The sequence below is a fragment of the Humulus lupulus genome, chromosome 9 (genome assembly GCF_963169125.1).
Source record: "Humulus lupulus chromosome 9, drHumLupu1.1, whole genome shotgun sequence".
NCBI classification, from domain to species: domain Eukaryota; kingdom Viridiplantae; phylum Streptophyta; class Magnoliopsida; order Rosales; family Cannabaceae; genus Humulus; species Humulus lupulus.
In genome coordinates, this window is record NC_084801.1 from 127,095,477 (window position 1) to 127,105,229 (window position 9,753).

Sequence of the window (9,753 nt, forward strand, 5' to 3'; positions counted from 1 at the left end):
TATATATATGTATATATATATATATTTAATCTTTCACTTGATATTATTGTCCTAACTCCACCCTAAGTTGCTCTCCAAATCCAACACTTTTTCTTTAGGTCGCTCCATAGAATTCTCAATAAAGAATACATATTTCAATTTTTTGCAAGTCGATGCTACTGCTCTCCGAGCCAACTTAACTTGACTCAGAGAGTAAGGGACAAACTGTAGTTGCCAAAAATTACGCCAGGCCCAAATCAATTATGCCATCGGCCCAATCAGAAACTATAGCCCAATAAACACTGAAGAGACCATCAAGTTAAGTCCGTAAGGAACTACTCTAAACAACCAGGCCCAGTCTATGCCTTAAATAAATCTTAGCCCACTCATCAAGGGTAGTGTTGGATTTGACTACTCTGTAAGCCCAAAAAGCTTTATAGCGGCAAAACGAGTCCAAAACGTGGGCAAAGGAGTTGGGTCAATCTATAACTCACCCAAAAGAATAGGTCTTCCTCCTTTTCAGGAGGAAGACCGCTTCTCACGTTCACTCCTCAATGGCTAAGCAACAGACTATTGAAAACTTTATAAAAGCAAGTTTCAGGACCTGAAGGGAGGGGGCCTTTTTTTATTCAAAAACTCAATCTCTCTCTAATATGTCTTCCTTAGGGTTTCGCCACTGAGAGGGGTAAAGAGATTTATGAAAAAAGGCAAGTTAAGCCCTAGGTTTGTTGGACCATTTGAGATCATGAAGAGGATTGGTCAGGTGGCCTAACCCTCGGCACTGTCTAGTGTACATAATGTATTTCATATTTCCATGTTGAGGAAATATGTATCAGATGAGACTCATGAGCTGAGTTGCAAGGATCTGGATCTAGAGACAGATTTATCCTATGAGGAGGAGCCAGTTCGGATTTCAGACAGGAAGGACAAGGTCCCGAGGAACAAGACTATACTTTTGGTTAAGGTATTATGGAGGAACAACAATGTCGAGGAAGCGACCTGGGAGATGGAGGCAGATATGAAGAATAAGTATCCCGAGTTGTTCAGGTAAAATTTCGAGGACGAAATTTCTTTAAGGAGGGGATAGTTGTAATGTCTCAAATTACCTAATAAGGCTAAGGGCCTTGATTAGGGGCCCAGGATGGAAAATTATGTGTTAATGTGATATGTATGTATATCATTATATGATTACGTGAGTTATATTATAATATGACTAAATATGCATGTTTAGGTGTATTAAATATGCATGTGGGCCCGTTTCTTATTAGAAGGGAAACTTTCGTAATTTGCCCGTTACAGGTATATTTGGAGTATATGTGCATACATGTGATATATGTGTGATACTACATTGTTATGTGGGTATATTTGGGTTATTCGGCACGAGATGATTCTAGGGAGCAAGTTAGTGGTTTAGTCACAATGGGGAGTAATACCAGGCTCAGGGCGAGCCCAGGGGTATTTTGGGTGATCTGGAGAGTCACTAGGACTCATTGTAGCGTGAGTCGTATTTTGGGAGAAATAGCAATATTCCGGGTTTGGTGGAATTATTTGGATATATTTGGTTATAGAGCGGGATTAGAGTGTGAAAATGACATCTTTGCCCTTATGGGGTGTTGAGAGAGAAGCGGGTTGAGTGGGGTTATTTTGGTCATTTGGGACCGTTTGAATATAAGGTTAAGTTTGAGTTTTGTAACTCAGGAAAAACACAAAAATCTCTCTTCCGTTCTCTCATTTCTGCTCGTTAGCGTTTTCGAAGGAAACTCGAGTTTTAGAGCTCGGATTCATAGCGATTCTAGGGAAGATTAGAAGCTTGCTAACCTAGGGATTTAGCTGGAAAATGAATTAATCATAGGTAATTTAAGCTTTTAAGTTTTTGAGTTTTGTTTTCCTTAAGTTTCTTAAGCTTTGATTGGACTTTATGGTTTTAGTGAGTTTTTGATCTGTTTGTAAGTTGGGTTTTGCTGCCTGGGATGTACTGATGATGCTTTGGGATTTAATTATGGGTTTGGTACTGTTTTGGGGTGAGTTTTGGAGGAATTGGCTTGGAGGAAACGTTTGAAAAATTGGGTTCTTGAGGTCGTAATGCGACCCTCATGAACCCAGGAGCCTAGGCGAAGTGCCCAGGGGTGACTCATTAGTCCCATATCCTAGGCTGCTGAGCCCCGGTATGACTTATTAATCATTTTTCTAGGGCAGCAGACCCTGATATGACATGGTAGTCACTTATCTACATATAATGCATGCATGGGTAGAGTTATTACTGCTAGATATGATTATCATGATGCTATGATATGTTATTACCTGCTTATGAGCATGCTTAAGTTTTCTTGTTGAACCTTGGCTCACGGGTGCTATGTGGTGCAGGTAAGGGGAAAGGGAAGATGGACATCCATGAGTTGAAGAGCTACGGTAACGATGTGTACATATGCAACTGCTTGACCGCCACGACCGAGGTTTCTCAAAGGAACTAGCGTCAAACCCTATTTTGCCGGTTAGGTCGACTGATTGTAAATTTTAAATTGTAATTAACCTTTTTAAATGTTAGTTTGGGATCCCATGTATGGAAGTAAATGTTTTAGAGAAATGGTTATTCCTTTTGACCAAAAATTTTAACCCTAAATCGATAATCACGTTTAGTACACTTTTATGACCAAGAGACTCTTTTAGAGAGTCTAGCATTATTTAAAATACACAGCGTAACGGTCCTTGATTAGGAGGACATTACACTTGTATTTCTTGTTAGAGTTGTAATCCTTTATTTCTTTAGTTTCAACACTATTGCTTTATTTGTATATTTGTTTAGAGTTGTATCTCTCTATTATCTTCTTCTACTTTTTTTTTTATTTTATTTGTAATTTTCAGTCATAGAGTTGTAATCTTATTTAATCAATATTTGCTTTATTTGTCCTATTTTGTCTAGAGTTCTAATAGTTCACATATTATCCATTGAGGCAACATATTATTTTCTAACATTCAAAAGCTTACCCCTTTGTTTGTTTCAATGGAAGGTGAGACTATCAAAATCATGAACCAAGACCCAGTGAGGTTGGATAGGTTTGATGGATCCAATTTCACTGGGTGGCAAGACAAGGTGAGGTTTCTCTTGACCACTCTCAAGATCGCCTACATCCTAGAGTCCACACTTGAACCTCTCCCAATGCCATCCGACAAGGACATTCCTGAGGTGGTGGAGAAAAGAAGGAAGAGGGAGGAGGACAATCTCCTTTGTAGGGGTCATATCCTCAACGCCCTATCCGATAGCCTCTATGACCTCTACACCGAGACCAAGTCAGCAAAGGAGATTTGGGATGCACTTGAGACAAAGTTCAAGGAGGAAGAGGAAGTTACCAAAAAGTTTTTGATTTCTCAATATATTGATTTCAAATTTTTTGGTGATAAACCTATTCTTCCTCAAATACATGAGCTACAAATAATTGTTAACAAATTAAAAGAGTTAAATATTGAGCTTCCCGAGACCTTTCAAGTTGGTGCTATAGTGGCAAAATTACCACCAACTTGAAGGAGCTATAAGAAAAGAATCCTTCATAAAAATGAGGATTATTCTTTGGAGGAAATCCAAAAGCATATTCGAATCGAGGAGGAATCGATATGTAGATACAAACGTGTGGAGGGGTTTAATGTTGAGACTTCCAAAGCAAATGTGGTGTCACAACCAAAACATCCCAAAAAAAAAGGGGAAAGTCAAGAAGGGTAATGAGAGACCCTTGGGTTCAAAAACCAACCCAAAAAAGTTTAAGGGAGAGAAAGTCCCTTGCTTTGTGTGTGGGAAAAATGGTCACTATGCTAGAGAATGTAGGCATATAAAAGACCAACAAGGACCTAAGGTGAATGTAACTTAAGAGGAGAATATAGTTGCTACCCTTAATGAGATGAATGCGGTCCAAGACAAGGTGAAGGGATGGTGGTATGACAAATGTGCCACCGTCTATGTCACCTGTGACAAATCATTGTTCAAGATCTTTGAAGAGTCAAAGAGCAACCATGAGATTCAAATGGACGATGAGGGAAAATCCAAGGTACTTGACAAATGTACCATTGAAGTCTTTTTGACCTTCGGAAAGAAAGTCACATTAGAAAATGTGCTTTATGTTCCCGAAATGAGTAGAAACTTGGTAAGTGGTGATTTGCTTGGCAAGCCCGTCATTAAGGCCATTTTTGAGTCCGGTAAACTTATTCTCACCAAGTCCAATGTATTTTTTTGGAAAGGGGTACTCTTGTGAGGGTATGGTTAAGTTGTGTACCAATGATGTAACTTTCAATGTTATCAATAAAGATGCTAATTCTACCTATATTGTTGAGTATGATTCTTTATTTTTGTGGCATCTTAGACTATCTCACATAGGTTTTTCAACCATTAAAAAAGAGTAGTAAAATGTGGTATGTTTCATGCAATATTAAAAACTATGGAAAATGTGAAACACGTGCTAAGGCAAAAATGATTAAGAAACTATTTCCTAGTGTAGAAAGATCATCTAATTTACTAGATTTAATCCATAGTGATCTTTGAGAATTAAATTGTGTTTTAACTAGGGGTGGTAAAATATATTTTCTTACTTTTATAGATGATTTTAGTATATATACCTGTTAACCGAGATTTTCGGCAACTATATTAATGAACAATATTTACTGATAATAATAATGAAAGTAGAAGATCGACACGAGGTTTTTACGTGGTTGGGGCGTTAACTAGCCTTAGTCCACGAGTCTATATATTAGAGTTATAAGAAGCTTTTACAATGGAGTTTTCTGACTCTATTTGAACAGAGTTTCCCCCTTTTTTCTTCCTCTCTTTGTGCGTTGTTCGACGACTTATATTTATAAGCTGAAGGGAACACCGGGTCTGGGCCGGATCCGACCCGGGCCCCTCAGAGAAATGGGTACAAGGGGCCTTTCTAGTGGAGGCCCAATACAAAAAGGTATACAATACACGAAATTTAAACCAGCTAAGGTCCAACTGGTTGACCTGAGACACAAGCCTTCGCCCGACAAAACGGCGCTTTGGCTCTGACCACTTCGAGTCACGAGGCTGATTCAGGAGACAAGACCGGTCAGGGTACTTGGCTGCGCAGTTCTGACACTCCAGTGGGCAATCCCGAGGCGACCTTTTCTGCAGGCGAAAAGTGGGGGACAATACCCACGCGAAATGAGGCGGTTTCAGGATTCTGGACGCCTGGCCCTTCAACTGGGGAGGAGGTGATCCAGGTCCGTTTACCGTTGGCCCACTCCATTTACCTCGGGCCCGGACCATACCAGGCTCCGGGATAGGGATGCGTAGGCCGCGACGGTCTGGGGGCTCTGGACATCGCCGGGACCGTTCAAGATGAAGACGAACCCGGAGGTACGTCCCGGACCACTCCAGACGGGCCCAGTCTAGGGTCCCTGGTCAGTACCAATTCCCTTGGGCGATATTCAAACCAAGGGACTATGGGCCAGGCCCATACGCCAAGCCGGACCTCTGACCGTGGGCCAGGGCGAAAGCCCAAAGCCCTTCCAGGAAATGGGGATAACATTTACCCCCCAAGCCTTCACCCGGGCTTGCCGGGAGGAGGGTTGCATCACCCTCGCGGCGCTCGCCAAGTTGTCTCCCCAGTTCCTGCCCGAGCTAGGAGGCTTGGCCGAAAGGCCGTGGCAGTGGCAGTGGCAGATTGCTCAGCCCGGATCGTTTACCGTGATCCAGGGATGTTTACCTTTGGCCCGCTTTAAGAAAAACGACATACGTGTCGCCATGTGATTGTTGCAAGGGCCTCGAAGAGTCGCCTAGGCCTCCCAGAGACCGCTAGGCCTAGACTAGGGGGCAGCGCACGTCATGAGGCGTCACATCCGCACGGGGGGGAGTCATCATTAATGTCCCTGGAACGAGGTGGACCGTAGGATGGGGCGTCCTTTGGCATTCGCCATTCCTGGGCCGTCGGATTTGAGACGTCGAGGATCCAGACCAAAAGGACTCATAAATGCCCCCTGCGCGATTCTTGATCGTCGGATGAAGAGGCACCTGATCGTTGGATCGTGGGCCCGAATTTGGGGGCTGATATAAAGACTCCCAGAGAACAACATTTGGCACTTTTCCATTTTCGAACCAGCTTAAGAAAAAAAAACCCAAACGCTTGTTAGAGCTTTGCATGTCCGACCTCGCCGACGAACTACTCCGCCGCTTACTAGTTCTACGCCACCGCCTGTTCCCCAGAGCCCCAACCTTCGTTCCTCAACCTGACGGCGTTTCTTGGGTTTGTCCCGTCGAAGAATTACTGCATCGGCTGTGCCACTTCAAGAACGAAGTTCTGCCATCCTTACGGTCGGACAACCACCAGCCTCAGCGGTCGACACCACATAGTAAGTCTTTTCTAATTCCGTTACCAACTTTGTGAACTTATGCTCTCTAGATGCATGCACCTAGGCCCTGTGCTTTAGAATTTGTTAGGAAGGCTGCCTGGTTTGGGTGGCACCGTGCTCGGATGCTTCCCGGACAAGGGGTGGACCTTAGTAGCCTTCCCTCCCGATCAAGGTCCCGGGGCTTTTCGGGGTCCCGGGCCTGGTCCGACGGGACTTCAAGCAGTCCTTAGGAGACTCCCTGTACCTCGACCGACTTTTTTTTGGGTTTAGGTACTGACTGCTTGGTCTTTCTTTCTCTGTTCCCAGATCGTCAATCATGGCCACGGGCGTTACACTCCATTCCGAAGAAGAGGTCAATAGGGCCCCTGTAGTCGCTCCCGGATCCAAGACGCCCACATGCAACAGGTGGGAAATGGACGTAACGGCCAACTCCTTCCGGAACTACCGGAGGATGCTGCTCCTGGAGACGAAGCTGGGCATCGAATCGACTCCGGGCCTCTTCCACAATCACATGGCTAGGCTAGAGGAACGGGCGCACACGTCCGTGGATGGATTCGGGGCTTGGAGCGCTGGACATATTAGCGCGGGAGCTACGCTCCCGCTTCATGACTACTTCATGCGGTTCTTGACATATGTGGGGATCGCACCTTTCCAACTGCTGCCGCAAGCGTACTGCCTGCTTGCTGGGTGGAAGGTGTTCTGCGTCGCGAAGGAGATCGCGGAGCCTACTCCGGCGGAAGTCTTGTACTTCTACAAGTTGGTTCCGCAAGTCAATGTTAAAGACAAGAGCTTGGACGGCTTTTACAGGCTGCAGCCACGGAGTGGCTACCCTGCTCCTACCAGCACCTGGAAGCACCCCCCGGATGTCCGGCATTACTGGTTCATGACATCCGGGTTCCTTATTGACAAGAACCCCACACTTCTGCTGGACTTCCAGCGAGTGGGTAAGTATTCCTCCGGACCCTCTCTTTTATTCATCTTTTGCTTCCACCTCTCATCATATCTTCCGGGTCGCAGGTCCCTTCATTCAAACCCCCCTCACCGAGTTCCTCCTAGAAAGGAGAAGATTCTATGCCAAGCTGACCGCGAAGCAGCTGGACGTTGGGGGCTATGTCAATGATGACAACCTCCGGTTAATAGGGTTGCTGGCGGCCACCCAGACCATTGTTGTCCCGAGCTTCCGGGGCATCCCGTGCGAGAAGGACAACGAGGTCCGGGAGCAGCTAGCTCTCTACCACATCGCCGAGGTGGTGAGAGCAGCGCGGGCCACGGCAGCCCAGCGTAAGAAGAATCAGCTTTCGGCGGAAGAGGCCACCTCGGAAGAGCTGGAGGAGCTTTTCGAAGACGCCCTACCAAACGCCGGGACTCCCGGGGCTAGTGTATCGGGGCGAGGTAACTCCCCTTTAATCTTAACTTATGCTCCCCAAGTCGGGGACTTAGCTAAGGATAGGCTAGAGCCGTCGGGCCCCGCGTTTGGGGCTGATGGGGAGATGAGGCCTTCATCTCCCGTCCTTGTAGGATCAGGGATCCTAATGTTCCTGTCCGGGTTCCTCCAGTATGGGGGGTTTCTAACCCCGGATGACGTAGGAGACCGGATCCACTCGTTTGCTTTGCAGGAACTGAGTCTCGCCCGGGGCTTAGATGAGGGTTCGTCCCAGGACGTTTTTTATTGTGTATTTTCGTCTGTTTTTCTTATCATCCTAACTCCTTTCTCCTGTACTTTTGCAGAGGATTTTGACATGTCTAACCTGGCCAGCAAAAATGAGCAGGCTCATCAAGGAGCGGTCGGCCAAGAAGGCGGCCAGGAGGCCAAATGTTGTGGCGGGCACGGAGCCCCTCCCCGCCAGTGGAACACCTGGGATAGTGCCATGTCCAGGCGAGGCTCTGGCCATGGTTCCTTTCCGGGCCGTGGAGCCGGCCGCCGACTTCTCTTCGGACCAGCCCCGGGTGATTGATTTGGAAGCGGGAGAGGCCGTTAGCCGGAGCTCGGGAAAGAAGGGCCCGGAAGTCGATGTCGGGGAAGGCAACCCCGGGAAGAGGCCCCGGACGACACGGTCGGAAACAGCTGAGGAGTCGCATGGGGAGAGTCGCCTAACCGCGAAGGAGATCCCTGCTCCGCCAGTCCTTCCCCTCCGCCCAACTTTTCTCGAGGAGGGGGAGATCGCCCTGCGGGACGAACAGTCCCGGCTGATCAACCGGACCTGGGAAAACGGTCGGTATTGGAGGGACGACACTTACAAGGCCCTGACAATCCGTCGTCAGGTCGAGTTCTCGGACCGTCCTGCCGAGTTTAGCGCTCCCCAGCCGATCGTGGGCCGGCTAGCTGCCGAGGCGGGCTTCTGCCCCAAGCTGGGCCAAGACATCGCCCCCATGGCTGCGGATTTGCTGGATCAGGTTGGGAGCACTATGTCCAACCTTCAGCTGAAGAGGTATGCCACGATAGCTAACCCGGACGTGCTGTTCATCTCTCAGGCTCTCCGCCACCAGGCCACCGCGGTAATGTTCGTCTCACTTACATTCCTTCCGTCATTTGTTGTTTGTTTTATTTTCTAACTTTTCTTTGCTCCAGGTTGACTTACTGTCCCAGAGGAGTGCCGATCTAGTGGCAGAGCTTACCATAAAGATGGAGACGGCCAAACTGGAGCTGGAGGCGGCCGTGAACCAGAGGGAGGCCGTCAAGGAGACCCTCAGCCGGGAAACGGCCCATCTCCAGGAAGAAGTGGCCCGCCTGAAGGTGGAGCGCGAGGAGATTGGCCGCGCCAAGGCTGGGTTGGAAGAGGAGCTGTCCCGTAAGACAAAAGTCGCCGATGAAAGGGCGACGCTCTTGGAGACGGCCGCGGCACAGTCTGCCATGGACAAGGAGGAGATCCTGGCCCTGAAAGCCCGAGTCTGCGAACTGGACGACTCCCTGCTTTAGGAGAAGGCGGCGCATGAGACGACCCGTCAGGAGAAGGAGGAGGCCGATAACTTGGTGGACGTCACCTTCGACGAGGCCATCTATATGGCCTGGTGCAAGGATAAGAACATGAACCTCCTCGTCTTCCCCGACCCTCAATCGAAGCGTGCCGAATACGAGGCCAAAGAGAGGGAGGATGCGGACCTCCGGGCGGATGCGTTGTAGGCTCGTGTCCCGGCCTTGTACTTTTGTTATTGTTTTTGGCTTGTAATTAAACTTAAAACCTTGCTCCTTGCTACTTTCTTTTGTTTTTTTAAGAAAGCTTCCTTCCATTGTTCAGTAGAGATTTCGATTTGTTGCCGCGACTAACTGATTGCAGGGGTTTTAGTCCTGGTTCCAACGGCCGGGACTAGGCCCAACTAAATTTTCCAAGTCTCTAGCCTTGGCGCTCGGTCCAGGGCTCATGGGGCTCGGCTCAACTGGGCATTTCGTCCTTTTCAGTTTTAGGCCCCGGCCTTACCCCAGGG